Below are 23,542 nucleotides of genomic sequence, written 5' to 3'. Positions count from 1 at the left end.
ATGGTGATAGTAGGGTGTTGAGATGTTGAGGCTGAGAGGTGTGTTGTGTGTTGTGATGTTGAGGTGTTTTTACAATGAATGGAACTCCACTTATATTTATTGAATGAGGATACAACAGTATAAAATTTACAAATGGATGGTGTGGACATCTACTTGGTACTTGTCACTTTGCTTCTACTATTGCTGAAAATATCATCACTGTTACTGAAACGTGTCTGACTCTTGCTTTGTTTGATAAATGCATGTGCATTTGCTTGTCTCCTTTTGCTTTGCATGTGAACTTGCTTGTTTCCTTTTGCTTTGCATGTGAACTTGCTTGTCTTTTGCTTTGCATGTGAACCTGCTGCATAGTTTTTTCTCCTAAAGTTTTTATATTTGCTTTGATGAAGAGCATGTGACTTCTGATGAATGTTGGAGATTGGGATACTTTTGGTTTTTTCTGTCATAAGGTTTTCAAGGGCAACATTGCTATTTTTGAAATTATTTGTCCTTAAGGTTAAATGAAAGTTTTCTAGGGTGTTTCCATTAGTTTTCCCTCTTTTTTAACAAAATTTTTAATTTTTTTGGGTCCTGTTTCGTTTCTGATTCAATTTTTTTATTATAAAAATACAAAAAAAAAAGGACAATAGAGATGATTAATTTTTAGGGTTTCCTTTGTCTGTTTGGGTTTTTAGTGTGGGTGTGTTATTTGGTTGTTTTTTTTTTTATTTCCAGGGAGAAGTGTTCATCGTTTATGTGTTTGGATTTTTAGTTTGGGTGTATGATTTGGTTGTTTTTTATTTCAGGAAACGTTGCAAGCTCTTTCTGATTAAGGTATATAATTTATGTTCCTCCTCTTAAATCTTTTGTTGAACAAAATTTAGAATTTATTTGGGTAGTGTTTCGTTTGCGGATCTATTTTCTGTAAAAAAAAAATTGTGATAATTATTTTTTGGAGTAGTGCTTGTGTTTGGATTTTTAGTGTGGGTATATATGATTTGGTTCTTTTTTATTTTCAGGAAGCAGTGGCTATCTTTTTTTCCCCCTTTCGTATGTACGGTTCCAGGTGCCTCAGATATCAAATCTTGAAATTGCTCACCTTAAATACACAATGCGTGCATGTGTAGTTTATCATCGAATAATCAACCTCTTCATCAGTAAATTAACGTTTAAGTTTGTTTTTAATTTAGTTCACAAATGAATCAACCAACTTTTGATGCCCTTTTGATATGAAATTACAAAGCAACGTTGACTATATTTTGTGTATATTTTTTTTTTCATTCTTTTGAGATGTATTATTCATTTATATCATAGATGATGAAGAATTAAAGAAATTTAATACCGCTTTGGATGATAAGTTCATGTTGATGACAAGTACTATTGATGATACCAACTGTTCCTCATCTGCTCTAATGTTGCGGGTGTATATATTATGCAACTGTTAATATCCATAACCAATGCAGGTTTTTAAGCACTCACATAGGTTTGTATTTCAGTGAAAAAAAATCTAGGAAAAACAAAAGGAGGTTGAACCCATCTACATAGTGAGTCGAAAGAAAAATTAAACTCAAGAGCTAGAGAACGAGAACTGGTCTGATGAAAAATAGGAAGTGAACATATATAAGGTAATGTCACAAGGTGAGATTTCAGTATGAATTTTTCATTGCCAATTGATTGCTGCTTTTAAACCAATCTGTATAGATTCTGTTTTTAGTTTCTTTTTGTTTTATCAATTCACCTTACTTCTTTCAACCAGATGCAAGTTCCAATATTGCATTGTTAGCAAGATAAATTACTTGAAATTGAAGCTTTCTCTGATTGAGAAATCTCATTTTGTTTAAATAGTGTTACAAGTTCTGTGTTTATTTTTTTCCCAATAGGTGGGCTTAAAAGAGATCAAGTATGCAGGGGAATGGTATGATCAACATATCAAAGGTAGAGATCGACTCTTTCTCTCATGTTAAACTTCTACTGTGATGTTTATTATTATTAAATTTTAGCAAAAGCATTGCTTATCATAAACCCTATCATAATACTAAATAACAGGGGGAGAGATGAAAAATAGAGAGGTGTCTATTTGATTGTATGTTTACTTTGGAGATTTTGGATAACGATCATGAATTGTGGTGTTAGTGCATCTCTGATTTTTTTTTTCTTCACATTTCTGGATACTGTTTATAGCTAAATGATTTATATGTGGGTCTTCCAAATTTTTTAACTATTACTCTGTATGAAGTTTTATTAATTTTTTATTCATTGGTTTCAAGTATGGTTGTTAACAATGTGAATTTTCAGTTTTGCACAGTTAAGAGACTAGATGGTAATGTTTCATTTCTCCCTCTCTCTCTTCTTATTTTTTCAGCCATGAGTTTTAATAAGCTACTGATTGACTAAGAATTTGTTAATCATTTTAATACGTATGAGATTTTTACTTTTTATGATGCATTTCTATTTTTTTTTTTCAAATTACTTGATTTACTAATTTTATATGGTATACAAATTTTTATGTCAAGTGTGTCACTATATTGTTGTAATAGTTAAATTGGATGTAATATAAAGTGTTGAGATAAAACTAGGCATAGCTAATTATCTTTCACTTCTTGAGATACAGTCTTAGTTTGATTTAGCCTATAACTGATAAATCTTTAATTATTACTTGGATCAGAACTGATAAGCTTGAGTCCAATTTACTAATTTGTTGCCAAAGTGTGAAATTACTGATTTTGTTAATTTTAATGAAATGGATGGATCCCAGTTAATAATGAAATAACATAGTTATTTAGTTATAGGAGAAACTAACAATTCTTTGTTTTATCTCCCCAGTTTTTTAAAATTAACAAATTAGATTCATTTGTTCTGTATTGGTTTTACATTCTGGGTTGATTTAAGTAATGGGGTTTCTTTTCATTTCAAATTAATTTAGTTCTTACCGGATCAATCAAAGATTAGATGTCACATCTCAGCTCGGCTCCGCCGTAGCACGAAATTTTCTGCTCTGAGCTTACCATTCCCTCACGGATTTGTTTCTGGGACCTCAAACGAGAACTTCCCAGGGGTCACCCATCCTAGGATTGCTCTCGCCCAAACTCGCTTAACTTAGGAGTTTTGATGGAACTCGAAGCCAGTGAGTTCCCAAAAGGCCTCGTGCTATAGGGAGGGGAGTATGTACATATAGAGCACGTCACCACCTCCCCGTTGGTCGATGTGAGATCTTACATTAAAAGGGTGCAACCAGTAGTTTTTGAAAAAGGTTGGTTGTTCAAATTTTCATTTTTTTCTTTATGGTTGTTTGAATGGACCTTCATATAATCTAAATATAGCTGAATTGAATGTTATTTTTCTACATTGTATTTGCTTTCTTAAATTGATTCTTTTTATGTTGATAAAGGTAATTTGGTTTTGTAGGTCACAGTTTTTCAGCGTGAAATTTAAGCTGGAAATTCAATTGAGGTATGAATACTTGCACTTATTTAGGGTGTTGAATTTATCCTTGGTTTTAGTGGATTGTGCTTTTAAATATCGTTTAGGGCATTGTATTGTTAATTTAATTGTAATTTTGTGCATTTTTAAGTGATCATTTAGACTTTGAGTTGTGAGAGAGATATGGCAGGTTTTGGAGAAAATAGGAAAAATTTAGGAGTTTGGAAATGCAGGAATGAATAGGGAGGGTGGGAACTAAAGGATGGCAGGAAGGAAGGAAGAAGGGACTGTAAACATGACATTTGTGTGTGTTCGGTTTGTTTTTGTTCTGTGTTGAAAACTTACTAACTTAATTCTAGGGTTAAATTTTGCTTGCAACATAATACAGTGAAAAAAAAAGGAGCAAAAGGAGACTGCAAAGAGATGCAAGGATTTGCAGAAAGCTACTCACTTGGGGATATTAGGGGACATTTTATTTTGAGTTGTTGACTAAATGGCATGTTGTATGGCTTTTTAATATTTTCTTTTTCTTAGTTAAAGAAATGGAGGTGGAAAATATATTGGAAAATAAAACTCGTTATTCATTGATTAAAAATAGAAGAGAAGTGATCTGAAAACTTATTATACTTACAAATATAGTTAGAGCAGAAACTAACAATTCTTTCTTTTATCTCTCCAATTGTTGAAAATTAACAAATTAGATTAATTTTTATACGCTTTTTATGCTGATTCACTAAAAAATATGTACATCATTTTAATACGTGTGAAATAACATCTGTTTTTTACAATTCATTTCTAATCTTTACAAATTATTTGATATGATATTGTTACATAACATATAAATTTCCATGTGAAGTGTATTAGTATGTTGTTGTGGCAGTTTAATATGATAACTTTAGGAGTTGTCATAAAACTAGACACTTGTAGTTGTTTTTAGCTTTTTTAGATACAGTAATAGTTTGGTTTAGGCTATAACTAATGAATTTCTTGTTCTCACAATATTTCAATTGTGATACAAGCTCTGTATCAATGTTTTTAAATTTTTTTCTTAGTTTTGGAAAAGTGCTTGGGTAAGATGATTTTCAAGTTTCTCTTTGTCACAGTATTTTAATTGTGATACAAGCTTTGTATCTGTGTTTTTCATTTCATGATGATTATTTCATAGTCAGCGTAAATACAGTAATAAATTGAATATAAACTGACTAGACTAAATTTGATATTTTATTTATCTATTTATTTTTATCTGTGTTCAAAATCAATAGTATTATGAAATTTCTGTTTGATAAATTGTTGGTTGTTCCAACGTTTATTTTAAACTTTATGTAATGACTGTTTGCAATTTACAAAATTTGTATTTAATTTCAGTAGCTTGAATGGAAGACGCAATTCCAACACATATCAATCAGTTACAACCGTATAAAAAGGTTGTAAAAATTAAAGTCTGCCTGTGTAGAATGTGGAGAGCGAGAATTCCATAAATGACTGATAAATATATAGGTCTGCATTGTATACTGGTTGATGAAAAGGTGAGCAATCATTATTTAATGATCTTAAGTAATAAACATTTAGTATTGCCCATTGAAAATTTGTTAATTGTTTCAATGCATATAATCTAACGTTTCTACTTTCTGTAAGAAACACTATCTAGGATCTGATTGTCATCTTTAGACATTGCTTGATTTTGTATTGTCAATGGTATTTATTTTCACTCATTGTGTCTGTATGGTATATAGATTTTTTTTTTTAATAATATTCAGTGTCTTATTCTTTGTGTCAGATTTTTTTTATACCTTAAAACAATTTTTTTTAAAAGTGTTAATTAAAATGGTTAATTGATAGTTACTGTGCACATTCTTGCTTAGTATTTACTATGCACATGCACATTCATGTTATACTAAATATAAATTCACCGGATATTTTAACAATATTTTTTTCTTCCATTTTTTCCCATGCTGAATTGCCAACCGACAAGTAATATAAACTTAAATGAATTTTGTTTCTTCATTGTTAATCTACTGATGTTAGGAATACTTTGAGCTTTTACATTCTTTTGAACATTTTTCATATTTGACTTACAGGATTAGTGTTGTTGTACACCTGTCTGCAACTGTTAGTCAAATTGAACAACTTTTTTTTAACTTGAGATTTAACTGAAGTACTAAGAACTTAGTTAAATGAAAGTTTACTTTGGTTTAATGACATTTAGGTGTTCAATGTTGAGTGCATGATTATTAGGTCCACAATCATTGAATACATGATCTTTTATATGTTTTAACCATAACATGTCATAAAATTTTCAATCCTGCAGCAACGCAGGAGTACTTCCCGCAGCAATGCATGGATCACATTTTCTAGTTACTGTCTAAAATAGCAGCTTTGCTAATATTAAGCACACTCTGCTCTTTACATAATTATAATTATTTTTATAATAACAATACGACAAGCAAATGAAAATTAGAAAGTATTATACCAATTCCATTCTTCAAACTGTTTGTTGGCTCGGAAGCGTCACCTCGCACTCTTATGAATTATTTATTTTATTGCGATTAAGTTACTTAAAATAATTTTGTAATTTTCTATTTTTATTTTATGTATTTTTTTTATCAAGGATAACTTTAGTAAGTTAAATTGTGAGTTTGTTGGAGAGAAGGGAGATTGGTGAGAATTAAATCCACATCCAGGTGCACATGCATAATTACTTTTCGTCACTGCGTTAAAATGTCATTTGCAAATTCTATTCTTTATATAAGCAATAAAACTTGCATTAAAAAAAAAAATCACCTTTTTTTTCTCCTTCTAAGAAGATACACCATTTTTAGTCCCTAGCATACTTATTTTTTTGTACATTATTCTTTTTTTTTTTCAAAAGAAAGAAATTTTATTATATTCAAATGGAAATGTTTACATCCAAAGTCAAAGTATTAAATAGCCATTATGGCTCAAGACCATTCCAATTATGAAAGCCCCTTTCTCGGGTAATAAAAGAAGTCACTAGATGCGCTGCCTTGTTGCAAACACGAGGAGCGAAGATAAATTCTACTGACTTCAACTACTATTTCAACCACTGAACATCAAAGAGGATGCCTTCAATCACAACATCAAGTTGAGTTTTCCAGTTAAGCATATCCACTAGATATTTGGAGTCCGACTTTATCTGAACAACCTCAAAGCTCTTATCAATACTAGCCAACACTGCCGCTCGTATTGCTTCTGCCTCCACCATTAAACTAGATTAATATGACAGGTCTCCATCGCCTCCTACCCATTGAAAGATACCTGCATAATCTCTTACCCCCCATCCATATCCACCACAACCCGACGCCTTGAACCTCCATCAACATTCACTTTGATTGTACGAAATGATGGGCGTACCCAACTTTTAGGAAGAGGATAACTAACCTGGGCAATCTCTTGCCGCTGCACCCCATCTACATATGGTACCCTCCCTTAGAATTCCTCAAACTCATACCATTGTTTCTTCCGTAGCATCATGGACTCCATTGGCTCCACATTTTTCTTTTCAAATACTAAGCGATTCCGAGACTTCCAAATTCTCCACAAACGTTTATTGATTTTGAGGGTAAAAGATAAGGAAGTGTGTGAAAACTAAAAAAGGATATGTAAAAATTACCTCATTTTGCCACTTAGTACTACGGTGTGGTGATATTCTTCTTCATTTGTAAGTGAGAGGTCTTATGTTCAATTCTTGCCAAAGACGAATTTAAATTACATTTTTGTTAGCACATTGTGAGGCTAAGCCTATCTTCTTTTTTTCTTAGTGTAGATAATATTGCCTACTCAAACAAAACCTCCTTTTTTTTCTTCTTGCTGGAATTGGATTTATCGTGTCAATATAAACTTTAAACGTTTGTCTATCCTATATGCTCATACTTCTATCTACATTATTACTTAAATAAATATAAATAAAGAGAAACAGTTATGCTCAAAAGATTTTGAGTTCAATGGATTCTCTTTATGAGGATCCTAGGAATCTTTAAATTGTGTCCGTTCATCGTACATTATACGGTCAGTTTTCATCAAGTATTATTCATATTTTATTTTAAATAAAAGTATTTAAAATGATTTTTGACCTCACGATGTATAATGAACGGACAAGTTTTGAGGATCCCCGGGATCCTCACAAAGAGGATCCGTAGAGGATCCTCATTCATTTCAAACCACATTTTTAACATTTGTATTTTATATTTAATAAGGATGATGTTATCCACATACATCTTTTTATCTTTCATGCATACTCATTTAATTCTTTCTTTGATCGTTTTCAATTCATTTAATCTGACATCTAAAAATTGAAAGAAATATATAAAAGATAAAAAAAAAATGTATGAATAGTACCACGGTTTACTAATACATAAATGTAAAACTTTTTACAAACGACAAAAAGTAATGATAAATCAAAATAAGCATGACATAAAGAAAAATCTTAAATTATTAACTTGATGATGTGTGCAAAGTACAAACCTTATCAAACAAATTATAACCTCAAATAATGCCAATTAAACAAATTAAAAACCTTTTGATCCATGTGAAGTTTCTTATCTCTAACAAAAACAAATTATAATTTCAAATATAGATCACTCGGCAAGAACAATAATTGTGTCATGTACTAATTAAATCTCTTTATATTAAATCAGGTTTTGGTCCAAATTTGCAGTACAAAAATGCTATCCTTTATATTAAATTGACTTGTGAATTTATAAATCACTTGACAAAGACAATCTAATTAAATCTCTTTATATTAAGTTAGATTTTGGCCCGAATTTATAGATCACTTAGTAAAGACAATAATCCTTTATATACTAATTAATGCTTTATATTAAATTGATTCGTGTTAATAGATCATTCGGCAAGGACAAAACTAATGATAACCTCAAATGCATGTGTGTCATACCCCATACCCGTGGTAGGTACAAAACCGGAATTTGGAATGCGAGTTAGAATTAAATAAATAAAAGAAACTCAAACGGTGTGAAAATAATTCCACTTATAAGAGCAGTTCCACCGTGGGTTATTGCCCAATGGACTGGCTCTCAAACAGGGCAGGCCCGAGGGAGAGGTCTGGCAGGAGTTGCCAGCCCAAGAGCTTGAAGGTCATGTGACGCAGGGCGACGTCAGCCATCATCTCCTCTGCATTTATGGGTCTCAACCTTACAACTACTCGACCTCGATCGTCCTTGGAAGCTCCGTCGTCTTTAAAGGCCAAGTCGGCATCGTGGGCTTTCCCGGAGTCGGCGTCGTGACTTCCTCAGAGATGGTTGTCGCAGAAGATGCATAATTGAAGAAGAAGTTTTCCGATAAACAAACAAATAAGGAAAAAGGAAGTGAAGAAGAAGACACATAATTGAAGAAGAAGCAGAACCAAATCTGCAGAGAAGAAGGAAGAAGGAAATCTGCAGAGAAGGAAGAAGCAGAAAGATATAATATTAATTATAATATTAATATAATTAATAATATAATATTAATTTATACAAAGTAAATAATATAATATTAATTATAAATAAAAAACATACTAATATTTTATTGCCTATTGCCAGGGCTATTGAAGTGTAACGGTGGAGATGCAAAAAGCGGTTACTGTTCATTAAGGGCAGTTACTGTTTACTGGGTGGATAGCATAGTGTATTGCCTGGGGAGGCCTTTCCCATGGTGGAACTGCTCTAAGGGATAGGGTGTTGGGTCTCCTTTCTGGGTTTGAAAATTTCATTCCTTAAATTATTGTAATAATTTCGAACATTTCCTTTCTCCATAATAATAATAAATTTATAAAAAAAAATGATTGTTGTAGACATAATTTACTGAACAATCATAGAGGCTAGAAAGAAGGGGTGCGGCACATAGAGAGAAGAGAGAGATGTGTAATTGTGAGGTGTGTTTTATTTCACCCCATTGTGCCTTTATTTATAGTAGTAGGGAAGATTAATTTCTTACCCTAATAGGATTACAACTCTAATATGATAATATATAGTCTAAGAGATATGGTAGAATCCTATAAGGATATCCTAGATATGTTAGGATTTACACATTACCGTTCGGTGCATCTTTGCCAAAGCAGAGGATGCCCTTCAGTGCATCCCTGCAGGGCACCACCATTTGATAGACTCCAGCCGAACTGGGTGTATATTGTTCGGTACCTCCCAGCCGAATTGTTGGGGTACCTTTCTCTCACAAGTGTGGTAGTAATCAGATTGAAGAATTTGGTAAACTTCCGCTCTCTATGGTGTTGCTTCAGGAGCAAGTTAAAAATAAGGAAGGACTAGAGAGTATTCTCCAGTCAAAATTTGATCGGATTTATAAACTTCAGAATCATACTCATTCATAGACGTAATCATGGTGTGTTGTAGTTAATGTCGTTCATGATTAAACGGGTCGTAGAAGTGAGCCAAAGAGCCATGGTATCCTCGTTTAAGAGGTATTTCCGTTTGTAATACTTCGGGCATAAGTCTTCAAGTGAAGATCATGGCGGAGGCTTATTCAGCTCTTTCATGTCATTGTTAGCCTTAATGGTTTGTCAGATTCTTGATAGTCAAGTGAATATTCACGTCTTATACCCACATAAAGTGGTTTCTGTCAAGAAACGTCCAAATAAGTGAAATTGAACTTGTTACGGTTTGACAATCCACTGAATGGAAGGAACAAGATTGTGATTAGTGCTACGAAAATAAGATATCCATAAGCATCAAAGTTAGAACATTCGGGGTTCTAAGACACGGTTTACATGAAAAACATCGGGTTTTCATGGGTGTATTGTTTTATGAAAACTTCGGGTTTCAAAGGTACTAAATTCGAAACTACAGGTTCAAGTTTGGTTATGAACTTTTAGTTCATAAGAGGAAGTACCTGTAAGAACACAGAATATAATATACAACTAAGTGTAGTGGATTTGGGTTGCTTCAGGAACTCAAGTGTGAGTGCTTCGAGACTACGAAAGTGAGTCAATGGTTCAAAGAAACAAAATAATTTATTGAATCTTTAATTACCAAAAAGTGAACTTCAGGTCAATAATTTTGGATTAATTATCAAATTAATGAAATGCTGGTCACTTTAATTAATTCAATAGATCGTAACCATTCAGGTTTGATCGTAGAAGAAAAAATACTAATAACATTCGGGTTAAAATTATAGAGAATACCAAAAAAAATAGCATTGGATTAAAAAAAATAGCCCAATCTCCGTGGGCTTGGGTGCCGTGTGTAGGGCAGGGCCTAAAAGGGTATAGTGGGCCACAGGTTGCTGCGGGGCAGCCTAATCATGGATGTAGGCCATGGGCCGTTTTTGGGCAAGCCCAGTTGCAAGGGCTGGCTTGTTGTGGTCTTGGGCTGGAGCGCTAGCAAGCCCAGCATTCGCTAGCTTGGGTTGAGGCATTCCAAAGCCTATGCAAAGCTAGCTTTATGGTTGGGTCGTGACATGGTGAGCCCAGTAGCCATAGAAGCTGTTACAGGCGGGCCGGGGCAAAAGGCGAGCTCAACAAGCTTCAGGCATGCTGGTGATGGCCCTAGGGCTCAGGGACAAGCCCAACAGAGCTTCGGGCTGTGCTGGAGTGGGCTAGGGCTTCATGCCTGTTTCATAAACCCAAACCAGGCTTTTGCCCTGGCTGTCCAGTGCATGCAGCAAAGCCCAAAAGGCTGTTGCAGAGGTCCATGGCATCAAACGACGTCATCCCAAGGCGATGGCATGGCTGCAGGTTAACTAACACGACTCAGTGTTAGCGGTGGTGCGATTGCAAAAAAATCCCATATTTTTTTTTTCGAATTCTAGGGTAAAAAAACTCTAATTGCTTCTAAATTAATTTTGAAACTTTAACTCACAAATTCCACATAGCATAATTGCGTATTGCATAAACAAATATATATGTATATATATATATACACACACATATATATAAATTGACAAAATATATGAACACATATGCAATATATATAATTGAAAGGAAAATATAAATATACGAGGGGGTTCATGCATCATGGAAAATGTTTTCATACTTTAAGGTCATTTCAAATATCTTAATTTATTTTAAAAGAACCTGATTGGTAGAAAACAACTGAGCCTTTGAATTTGTAAAAGATCATTCTCGGAAGGCCATAATTGCATCTCCAATGCATTGTATCATGTTCAACACAAAAAAATTAAATTGAATCAATAACATGTAGATCAATTCAATAAAATAATAAATTAATCATAAAATGAATGATTAAAACGTAATACTCCCTTGATTGAATAACAAACTCTCTTTAGCGCAGCGTCAAGAACGGGCTGATAACGTGTTGTAGGCATAATTTACTGAACAATCATAGAGGCCAAAGAGAGGGGGTGGGCACATAGAGAGAAGATAGAGATTTTGTTAGATTAGATGTTAAGCTAGCCACTGACGAGGTTCAAATCCTTTTATTAAATTGATTCAGTGAATTTATACATCCCTCGACAAGGACAATAGTTGTGTTGTGTACTAATTAAATATCTTTATATTAAATTAGATTTTGACCTGAATTTATAGATCACTCGGCAAGGACAAAAATCATGTGATGTACTAATTAATCTTTTATATTAAATTTGATTCGTTAATATATAGATCACTCGGCAAGGACAATAATCGTGTGGTGTACTAATTAATCCTTTTTATTAAATTGATTCGTAAATTTATAAATCACTCTGCAAGGATAATAATCGTGTTGTGGACTAATTAAATCTCTTTATATTAAATCAGATTTTGGCCAAAATTTATAGTACTAAAATGCTATCTTTTATATTAAATTGTAATCATATATTTTAAATTGACTCGTGAATTAATAGAATCTTGTAAATATGCAGTACAAACTAGCCTCATAATACGGCATTGCTAAACTAGTTCTTAGTACTACGGTCTAGTAGTATTTCTCTTCACTTATAAGTGAGAGGTTTTAGATTTGATTTTCACTAAAGACGAAGTTGAACACATTATTATGGCAAACTCATTGTAAGGCTTAGCCTACTCTCTTACCTTCTTAATATAGATATTATCATTTGTTAAAAAAAATATGAAGTATAAAAAATACTATCATTTATTTGACTCATAATTATAAATCACTCGGCAAGAACAATAATCTTGTCGTGTACAAATTAAATCTCTTTTTATTAAATCATATTTTGAATCAAATTTGCGATACTAAAATGCTATCTTTGATATAAAATTGGAATCATATATTTTAAAAATATATTTAATCAATTTGGAACCATTTAGAAAATAAGTAAATAAAATACTTAGGACACATCTTAGAAAACTTAGGGATATTTTGTAATTTTCGACATATGAAAAAAGAAAAATAAAAAAGGAACGTACAGACAGAGAATCACCTAAATCATATTTTGGCCCGAATTTATAGTTCACGCGGCGGCAAGGACAGCAATCCTTTTCTTAGATCACAAAAAATAAAAAATAAAAAAAAAATAATAAAATTTCTCTTTTCAAAGTCACGTAAATATCAAACACGAATTTCTCACCTTCACTACTACTTCAGCCTACGCAAAAATCTCTGACCTCTCTTTGTACTTACTTCACAAGATTCCTTTGATCGACAACGCTTATCTGAAACCCCGATAGACATCGATACCTATCTGTAAACGACTGATAAAACTTTCTGGGTTTTTCGATTTCCAGAAAAAAAGCTCTGTGGGTTCTTTAATTGGCATAAAAAGCTTTGGTGGGTTTTCGATTTTTGACCTGGTTAAAGAAATAAGCTCTGATTTTTTATGTGATGGTGTAAAGATTGAAGCTTTTTCAGTGTGAATCCATGGGAACGAGAAGCTAGCTGAAATGGGTTCGTTGGAAAGTGGGGTCCCATTGAAGAGGGACCCACTTCTGCGGTCTTCATCGAACGGCAGAAGCCCATTTTTGCTGAGACCCAGATCGAAGTTTTCAAGGTTTCTGCTCCTGAAGAGGCTGGATTACTTCCAATGGATTTGCACTGTGGCTGTGTTTCTGTTCTTTGTGGTGCTGTTCCAAATGTACTTGCCTGGTTCGGTGGTTGAAGACGAAAAGTCAGGGGATTTGATGAAGAATGTGGGATTGAGGTCGGAGAATTTGAGGTTCTTGAAGGAGTTGGGGTTGTTGGATTTTGGGGAAGACATTAGATTTGAGCCTTCAAAGCTTTTGGAGAAATTTCAGAAGGAAGCTAGAGAGGCTAGTCTCTCTCCTGCTTTCAACTGGACACGGCAGCAACGTTTTGGGTACAGAAAACCTTAGCTTGCACTCGTAAGTATTCGATTTTTTCGACAACTTTCAATGATTTCCAGATGTTGTGTTTCGTTTTGGATCAGTGTTTTGAGTTTGGCTTCTTGTACTTGGAATGTATTGCATGCTGGGATGTGTTGACATATTGGATTTCATATGACGTTGTGCTTGCTTACTCTGTTTCTTTACTGATTTGTTTTCGTTTGTTGGCCTTCTGCTTTCGTTCTTTTATTACCTGAAGGTTTTTGCCGATCTGTCGGTTGATTCGCAACAGTTACTGATGGTGACTGTTGCAGCTGCATTGCAGGAGATTGGATACACACTTTCGGTAATTTGACATGGATGCTTTTTGAAAGATTTAACTCCAAATTTAGTTTGTCACCAGGGACATGCATGTCTCATGGATTACGAGTAGTCTTTGCACTATAAGTATCTACAATAAATTCTGTGTTTATTGAAGATTATATGGCAGTTTAATGCTTTTGTATGTGATGGTTTTTTGTGTCATGTTGTTTATACTGCCGCAGGTTTATTCAATTGAAGATGGTCCTGTGCATGACATTTGGAGAGCACTAGGAGTTCCGGTCACCATTATCCAAACCAGTGACCAGCCAGAGCTTAATGTAGACTGGCTAAAGTATGTCTTCATGCTTAATGTAGACTGACATATTGTGGACTTATTACAATTTCGTTTCAATGCAACAATGTAGAATATCTTCTCACTTCAACTAGCACTTATGTTTTGTTTGTTTGACCTCATTTGGAGCATTAGAGAAATATGAGCATGAGTTCTTTACATGAGCCTTTCATGTTCGTATAATACTCATATTTTTCTTTTCTTATCGTTTGTATGCTACATCCTTAATCCTATTTACTTCTGAAGCTGAGTTAGTATTAGTATTTATATGCTTCATTGGGACCAAAGCCCATGCTCAGAGCATCTCCAGCGGTGCTAGCTAAATGAAGCTTTTTAGCTACTTTAGCAGAAAATGTAGCCAAACTAAGAAAAAATGAAGTCCAACAGGCTAGCTATCTTGGCAGAAAATTTAGTTTTTTGAACAGTTGCTCGCTAGATGTCGCGAGGAGGAGAGAGAAATTCAAGGCTAGCTAAACTTATTTTAAATTTTTAATGTTGTTTCATTGTACGCTTGCACACCAGCTGTTTTCTGCACAACGACGAGAAGTGTATGAAACTCAAGGAGACTACACGAATATTCAGTCGTCGACGGCATGGACGGTGGAGGACGATGGTTTTGGTACAATTAGATCTGGAAATGGATTTGGTAGCCGTAAGATTTGGAAATTAAGAAAGATAGATACAAAAGGATGATTAATGTTTGGATATAGATCCTTTTGAAGCGAAATCAATTGAAAGTGGGAGAAGGGAAAGGAAATGAGAGAGGGAGGAGAAGTTGAGGATGGACCAGAGAGAGTTTGACCAAAGAAGATGGTTCGCTGCTTCTAGACTTCTACCGGGTCTTCCATATCTGGATATTTGTCTATTAAAATGATTTTTAATTTTTATGAAATAACACTTAAATATTCAACGCTAAAATACTATTGGACTTGACTGACTAGCTAAAATAGGGGGAAAAAAGAAGCTAGCACCATTGGAGATGCTCTCACACCATGATTCTATTTTGTTTGAATGAATTACTAGTTTCCCGTTGTGAGGATATGTAACATCAGTTTAATTTCCTGGGAAATTATGTTACTTTGTGACTGGATGTTACATCCACTTTGGTTGATTTTGTTTACTTATTGTTTAATAAGCCAACGTTACTGGCCATGGTTCAGTTAATGGGATCTAGTGATGGTTGAATCTGATCAAAACATATGTATCTTGCAGTTATAACGGCATACTTGTGAACTCTCTTGAAGCAAAGGGCATCTTTTCTTGGTAAGATATATCATTTAGTTACTTTAAAATTTATGATTGACTTCCTAATTATCAACGTCACTTGAACATGTTGCTTTCTTTTGAGACTGCCATTTGCTTTTGTGTGTACTTAAATGTAGTTGTTGCTTTGGTGTTCTTCCCTTCAGAAACTTCTCTATCAAACAACGTGAATGATTTTACTTGTCACAGTTTTTTGCAGGAGCCTTTCAAGTCTTTACCTATAATATGGACTATACATGAACAAGCACTTGCTGCTCGATCAAGAAAGTACTCTTCAAATAGGCAGACTGAACTTTTAAATGATTGGAAAAGACTCTTCAACCGATCTACAGTTGTTGTCTTCCCAAATCATTTTCTGCTGGTAAGATTTATCTGACCAGTGTGATTTTATAACACTTGTTATATTGTTGATTATCATTCTATCACAAGATCATACACATGAAAAGGTTGTGTCTAGACTCCTCCATGGTTCTTCTATCACGATATCATACGCATTAAATGAGTGATTTACTGTGTTCATTTGGTCTCCTTCATGGTCCTCTATGGTCCTCTGTTTGGTAGTTGCTTGCCATTATGTTGCCATAGTTTGGACTTGAACTGCAAAGGCCATAGCTCTTCAAATTACTGTAGGGGAGAAGGAAAAGGAGGAATCACATTCCGCACCCTCAAGGTTTTGAGATATTACAAATCATCTACCAAAGACTGCTGTTAACAGACTTGTACTAAAAAGGGGTGGAGTGTAATCCTCCTATACTTGGGATATGTCTTATCATTTTGCATAATATCAAGGGAAGTGAAGAATTTACTAAAATAAGTGAAGCTGGACTCCATATAACATTCACTATATTGAGGTCAGATGTCTTATCAGTAAGGGAATCGGTACCATTAAACAAGCACTGAACGTTGAGTGGTAACCATCATCCAATAAAACCAATCATTTGAAAATAGTAGATGTGATAGTGTTAGACAATTATGACTCTGACTTGAAACCCATGCTATCATTGGTTTTAAAATTGTCCTAATTTCCAGAAGTTTGATTGGTTTCTTTACTCACACAGATGATTTACTCGGTATTTGATGCTGGAAACTTTTTTGTTATTCCGGGTTCTCCTGCTGAAGCATGCAAGGAAGATTCTTTATTGGCTTCAGACAAAAATAATCTGCGTACCAAGATGGGTTTTGAGTCTGAAGACGTTGTAGTTACAATTGTGGGAAGCCAATTTTTGTATGGGGGCTTGTGGCTGGAGCATTCCATTGTTCTACAAGCTGTATTACCGCTTCTGGAGGATTCCTCATGGGTTAACAATTCTTATTCTCATCTCAAAATCATTGTTTTGAGTGGAGACTCAACAAGTAACTATAGTTCGGTTGTTGAGGTGTGTAACTGAACTCTGCTTCAAATTGTGTGGGGATGGATATATTTCTTTATAGTAAGCTTGACGATATGTTATGTATGCTTCTTATTGGTTGATGCGGTCTTAGGCCATTGCCCACAATTTGAAGTACCCGAGTGGCATTGTGAAGCATGTAGCTGTTGATATGGATGCAGACAGCGTTCTAAATATATCTGATGTTGTGATATATGGATCCTTCCTTGAAGAGCAATCATTTCCAGACATTTTAATCAAAGCCATGTGCCTTGAGAAACCAATAGTTGCCCCAGATCTCTCCATGATCAGGAAATATGTATGTTTCTTAATACTTTTTTTCTTGACTATACAGACTCGTAGGTCTTGGAAAATGATCAAAGTTCATATCTTAATGAAAAAATTATAATGGAAGACTTGGTGCAAAACCGAGCGCAGTGGCATTTTAGGATTCATACAGCCGACCCCACTTAGTGGGATAAGGCTTGGCTGTTGTTGTTTTATTCATAACCTTGAGTTTAAGTTCAACTGAAACTTAAATCAGGAACAAGTGCTTGGGATGGTGTTCAACACAGATCCTTTTCACTGTTAATATTTCTATGCTCATCATACATTAATCTGTATTTATCTTTTTTCCACTCAACTAGGTCAACATCCTCTTGATTTTTTTCTTTTTCTTGGACACATTGTCCCCTTCGACATGGTGCTCTTAAAGTCTCAGAAATTTGTCCCCTATCTGGCATACAAAACTAAACAAGGGCAAAAGTCCCGTTATATCGTTAAAGTCTCTCCTTTGAGTGAGCATTCTTTCAACCAATGGACTCGGACCTCGAGGAAAGGTCTTGTTAGATTGTATGTAGTTTTAATATTAGAATCCACTATTTCATATATCTTAGTGTTAAGTGGCTAAGCTTATCTGGAACTGTAGAATTAGGGCATGTAGAACATTAGAATCCACTATGTCGTATATTTTAGTGTTAAGTGGCTAAGCTTATCTGGAACTGTAGAATTAGGGCATGTAGAATCTAATGACGGATTTACTGAAATGTGGGGCATAAAACGTGTTGCCATATAATGATTCCTTCTTGTTGAATTTTGGATTGTTAATTGTTGCAAAATTTTGTTTTGGAAGAGGACTACTAACTGTATTGGCATTAACAATCAGGTTGATGATAGAGTGAATGGCTACCTTTTCCCAAAGGAAAATATCAGGGTCCTTTCGCAAATCCTGGTGCAAGTTATTTCAAAAGGAAAGTTATCACCGCTAGCTCGCAACATTGCCTCAATAGGGAGAGGTACTGGCAAAAACTTGATGGTGTCTGAAACTGTCGAAGGATATGCTTTGCTTCTTGAAAATGTTCTCATTCTCCCATCAGAAGTTGCACCACCCAGGGCTGTTGCAAAAATCCCTCCCAAATTGAAAGAAAAATGGCAATGGCACTTAATTGAAGCAGTATCAAATTCAACATATTCAGATAGAAATTTGAGAAGTCATGCATTTTTGGATGATTTTGAGGAGGATTATAACCGTACTCGAGAGGAGAGGTTGAATGGCACCACTGCAATCAATTATTCATTTATATATAGTGTATGGGAGGAAGAAAAATACATTCAGATGGATAGTACCAAGAGAAGAAGAGAGGAAGAAATGGTAAGGGCCGTTGTGTGCAGTAAATTATTTATTTTCCCTTATGTATTGAACCAATTCATGGGCCTCCTTTATTTTTCTATTGGAGCTTTGTCCAGTTATATATACCCACAATTTAAAATTTTGTGCAGTTAAAGGATAGAAGTGATCAATCCCATGGAACATGGGAGGAAGTGTATCGAAATGCCAAAAGGACTGATCGCTCCAGGAATGATTTGCATGAAAGGGATGAAGGGGAGCTTGAAAGGACAGGCCAACCGTTGTGTATATATGAACCTTACACTGGGGAGGGAACCTGGCCCTTCTTACACATTACATCTCTTTATCGTGGACTTGGGCTGGTAAGTTCTCCAATTTGTTGTGTCTTCTTGTATTCATTTTATAGACTTAGTTGAACATTATATGCATGCATCCATACAATTGTTCTGCCCGAAACACATTGATTTGAAAAACTACACAATTTGTGTTGCCACTTTTTTTTCAGTTTTTTCGCTGTCAATTTATTAGGGATTCTTGTAGTTTTTCCTCTGACTGTTGCATAAACTAAATTCTTGTAGTCCACTAAAGGTCGAAGACCTAGGGCTGATGATGTTGAAGCACCTTCTCGTCTTCCACTTCTTAATAACCCTTATTATCGAGATGTACTTGGTGAATATGGAGCATTCTTTGCCATTGCAAACCAAATTGACCGTATACATAAGAATGCATGGATAGGGTTTCAGTCATGGAGAATAACAGCAAGGAAGGTATTGGATTTCTCTCTCTCTCTCTCTCTCTCTCTCTCTCTCTCATGTTTATGTATTCATTATGCCTCACATTTGTACAAATGATTTCAACAAACTTCCGAGTACCTGAAAAAACCCATATCTGCATCTTTGTCTTAACCTGTTGATCTTGTTGGAAGTTGCATAGTGGAGCATATCAGTTTATATTCGTGGCATGTAGGAAGGCCTCATTGGGCCTGTCAACAAACCTTGGAACCAGTAAAAGCTCTAGCTTTCATATTCCTTTTCGTTTTTGCCTTTTCAGGGTAGAAGAGGTATCACATAATAACAGTATCTTAGCCATCTAGCAAGATTTGAAACATGTTTTCTTAAAGATAGTGCCATTCACACACCTATTTTTACTTCCCACACACCCTTGTTAGTTTTTGTCTATTGATCTTCTTCAATTCCTTCCATCTGACGGCCGAAAATTGAGAGGAGTGTGTGAGAGGTAAAAATGGCTTTCTTACTCTCATTCTGTTTTTTAAGGAATAAAAGTGTTGCAACAATGTATACTTCATCTTGTCATGCAAATGCTAAATGTTGTTACTTTCCCTTACAAATGTTGCATGAGTCCTGTCACTTTAAAATAAAATCCACAAAGAAAGAAAGTGACGACAAAGAAGTTGTATGATAAACGTTCTCGATCTTCTGATAACTCAAATTAAGCAGCATGTGCCTAGGTATTCCATTTTTGGGGTATTCTTGGAGATCTGTCTCTAAATGAAAAATGACTAAACAAAGCAATGAATTCCTTTCATCTTTCTGCGTTTTCTTTGTTTATATAGGATCCTTTGTATCTAACATAGGGAATGGGATTTGGGACAGGTTTCTTATCTGGAATAGCTGAAAATGCATTGTTAGAAGCTATTCAAACACGAAGGCATGGAGACGCACTCTACTTTTGGGCACGCATGGATAATGATCCACGAAATCCTCTGAAACAAGATTTTTGGTCATTCTGTGATAGTATAAATGCTGGAAATTGCAAGTAAGACTGGTGATGCTTTAGTTGATTCTTGTCAGAACCTTCCCTTTCTCTCTCTCAAATGTAAGTTAGAGGATCTTTTGACCTCATTTTTTCCACATGGTAATTGAAGGTTTGCTTTTTCGGAGGCTCTTAAAAGGATGTATGGCGTAAAGTACGATTTGGAATTTATACCACGCATGCCAGTGGATGGGGACACATGGTCTGTTATGCATAGCTGGGCTTTGCCAACGAAGTCCTTCCTAGAGTTTGTAATGTTTTCTAGGTAAGAAATATTGCACTTTGTGTATGTACATAAATGCTCTACCATACAATCTACTGTGAAAGCTATTCTTTAAATTTTAATATGAACTGTTGGGTGTGCAGAATGTTTGTCGATGCAATGGATGCACAAATGTATGATGAACACCATTCAAGTGGCTGCTGTTACTTGAGTTTGTCAAAAGTAATTTGCTTCCGCTTTTATCATTTTTCTTCGATTGATAAAATTTTTGCCTGGGGTTATTGTATTTCACGTGTGCATCTGCAAATTGTAGGACAAACGTTGCTATTCACGGCTTCTTGAGTTACTCATAAATGTTTGGGCGTACCACAGTGCGAGGCGGATGGTATATGTGCACCATGAGACTGGTGTGATGCAGGAACAGCATAGGTTTAAGAGCAGGAAGGGTCATATGTGCATCAAATGGTTCTCATACTCCACCCTAAAGAGCATGGACGAAGACTTGGCTGAGGAATCAGATCTTGAGCACCCCACAAGGCGATGGTTGTGGCCATTAACAGGCGAGGTCTTCTGGCAAGGTATGTATGAAAAAGAGAGACATTTACGGCATAAGCAGAAAGCAAAGAGGAAGCAGAAAAGTAAGGTCCCGTTTGGGATTGAGGTGATTTTAAAAAAAGCCACTGTGAAAAAAAGCTGAGGGTCATTTTTGTGTTTGGTAAACTGAAAAAAAATGGCTTATTTTGGAAGCTGCTGTGAGAATAAGCTGAAAATCAAAGGAAAAGCTGAAGCTGCTATTTGCTGCTTTGAAAAAAAGCCAGTTTTTTCAAAGCACACAGAGCTACAGTGCTCCTTTAATGAAAAGACACACTATCATCCTGCTTTTTTTTCCAAAAATACTTTCACAAAAAAGTTTACCAAACACTCTACTGGCTTTATTTCACAGCCGCTTATTCTCACAGCACAGCCGCTTATTCTCACAACAGCTTTTTTTCAAAGCACAGCAATACCAAACCAGCCCTAAGGAAAAAATAGAAAGAATAAAAAGGCGGACTCACCAGAAAGCAATAGGGAAGTATGTAAAGCCCCCACCAGAAGCCACAGATAGTTCGAACATAACAATGGTTGCGAGGATTTAATAGTCGAATTTGATTTTTACGGATTAGGAAGTTTGGAAATAGTTGATCAATTTGATTATTCTTTTTTTCCTTTCCCTCTAATTTTAATTTTTGTGAGAAAGGGTGTGCACATAGTTGTAATCTGTATGTTGTGAGGTTTTGTATGTAGAAAAAAGTTGCACCCTTTCTGCTGGTCATTACTCGTTAGTGTCGACGAGTGGCAGTACATGTATAATAGTTTGTGCTCGCACTTCTTACCCTAATCCCGTTGTTTTCGTTCCTGGTACATTTTTAACAAGAACGGTACATACGACTATTGTGAAGTCGAATTTTTTATTATTTCTGATGCAAATTTCAGTTCTGGTGAATGTTAACTCAAATTTTCGACACCAAGACATTTCGAGCACATGTTTTGTTATGTTCTTGTTTTACCCCCCAATGTCTTACTTATGTTTCACACTCTTCATTTGTAATTTTGTGCGCTTGCGATTATTTCTTTGTTTCAAGACAGCAAAAGCAACAAGCTGATAACAAAAGCAACGAGTACATAAAATGACAAAACTAAACCACCAAGGGGGGTACAGTGATTGGAGACGAATTATGGGCCTGTATTTCACATGGCATGTCCTGGTTTGATTTCTGGCATTGATGAATCACACGATGGTGGCCAGGGGTGGCTGAAATGCCTCGGTCCCGAAAGGGGGCTGCTGTGGCAAAGTCACTAACTGTTCCCCTTTTAAGAAAAAAAAATTACAAAAACTAAAATGGACAAAAGTCGCTCAATAGAACTTAGGGCCATTTTGGGATTGTTGTGCTTTTTTAAAAAAAAAAATTGCTTCAGCTATGCTTGAAGAATAATCAACTGTAAAATAAAACAGATGAGCGTTTGGTAAACTGTATTTTTAAAGTGATGTGAGTAAAAAAAGCAGTGTAAAAGCATTTGGTAAATTTTAATGTAGAAGTAATATAATTGTATACAATGACAAAATGAACATAGTAGTAGGAGTGGGGAGACAACAGTAGTGGCAGAGACAATGGTGGTAATGGTGGTGGTGGTTGCGATGGTGGTGATGATAACAGTAATGGTGGAGGTATGGTGGTGGTGTTAATGGTGGGATGTGGTGGTTGGGTTGTAGAGGTAACAATGGTGCTAGGGGCGTTGGTAATGTTGGTAGTGGTAGTTGTGGTTGTGGTGTAAAGGTAACAATGGTGCTAGGGGCGGTAGTAATGCCGGTGGTGGCAGTTGTGGTTATGGTGGCGGTTGTGGTTATAGTGGAGGTATGTTTGTGGTGCTAATAGTAGGATGTGGTGGTTAAGGCGTAGAGGTAACATTGGTGCTAGGGGCAGTGGTAGTGCTGGTGGTGGCGATTGTGGTTGTGGTGGCAGTGGTGGTGGTTATGGTGGTGGTGGCGGTAGTGGCAATGATGATGGTGACAATAGCGGTAGTGGCGGTTATGGTTGTGGCAGTAATGGTGGCGGTTGCGGTTATGATTGTGGTGGTGGCAACAAAAGTGGTGGTAATGGCGTTGATAGTGTAATGTTAGTGTTTGTAGTAGTAGGTCGTAACGGTTACTTATTCTGTAAGGAATAAAATGTGTGTGTAAGGAAAATAATATCATTTTTAAAATATTAATGAAGGTATTACAACAATTGAAATATGTATTACAGGCTCAACTCTGCTTTTCATTAAAGCAGCTTTTAAAAGCAACCTACAGGCTGCTTTTAAAAGTTGATGTCTAGAGGTTATTGTTTTAAAATAAGCAGCATATTTTACTTTTACCAAACACTTTTTTACTGCTTAGCTTTAAAGTGAAGCAGTTTTTGGTGAAAAACAAAAAAACAAAACCAAACGGGGCCTTACTCATATCACCAAAAATTGAGCGCTCACAAAATTCAAAACAACCCAACCGTAT

The 23,542-nt window shown here is 35.2% G+C and overlaps 1 long non-coding RNA gene and 1 pseudogene across 1 annotated transcript; both read left to right on the top strand.

The window, feature by feature from the left end:
• Positions 1-1,027: 1,027 nt before the first annotated feature.
• On the top strand, positions 1,028-5,046 carry LOC139197555 (uncharacterized). Its single transcript, XR_011583035.1, has 5 exons — positions 1,028-1,604; positions 1,860-1,914; positions 2,903-3,229; positions 3,385-3,429; positions 4,765-5,046. It is a non-coding gene; the product is annotated as an uncharacterized lncRNA (long non-coding RNA).
• A 7,867-nt stretch (positions 5,047-12,913) lies between these two features.
• On the top strand, positions 12,914-21,968 carry LOC139197554 (uncharacterized; annotated as a pseudogene).
• The last annotated feature ends 1,574 nt before the right edge of the window (positions 21,969-23,542 follow it).

Source organism: Malus domestica, chromosome 07 (genome assembly GCF_042453785.1).
Source record: "Malus domestica chromosome 07, GDT2T_hap1".
NCBI lineage: Eukaryota > Viridiplantae > Streptophyta > Magnoliopsida > Rosales > Rosaceae > Malus > Malus domestica.
Note: the sequence above shows the minus strand (reverse complement) of the source record. Positions and strands in the feature narration are given on the sequence as shown.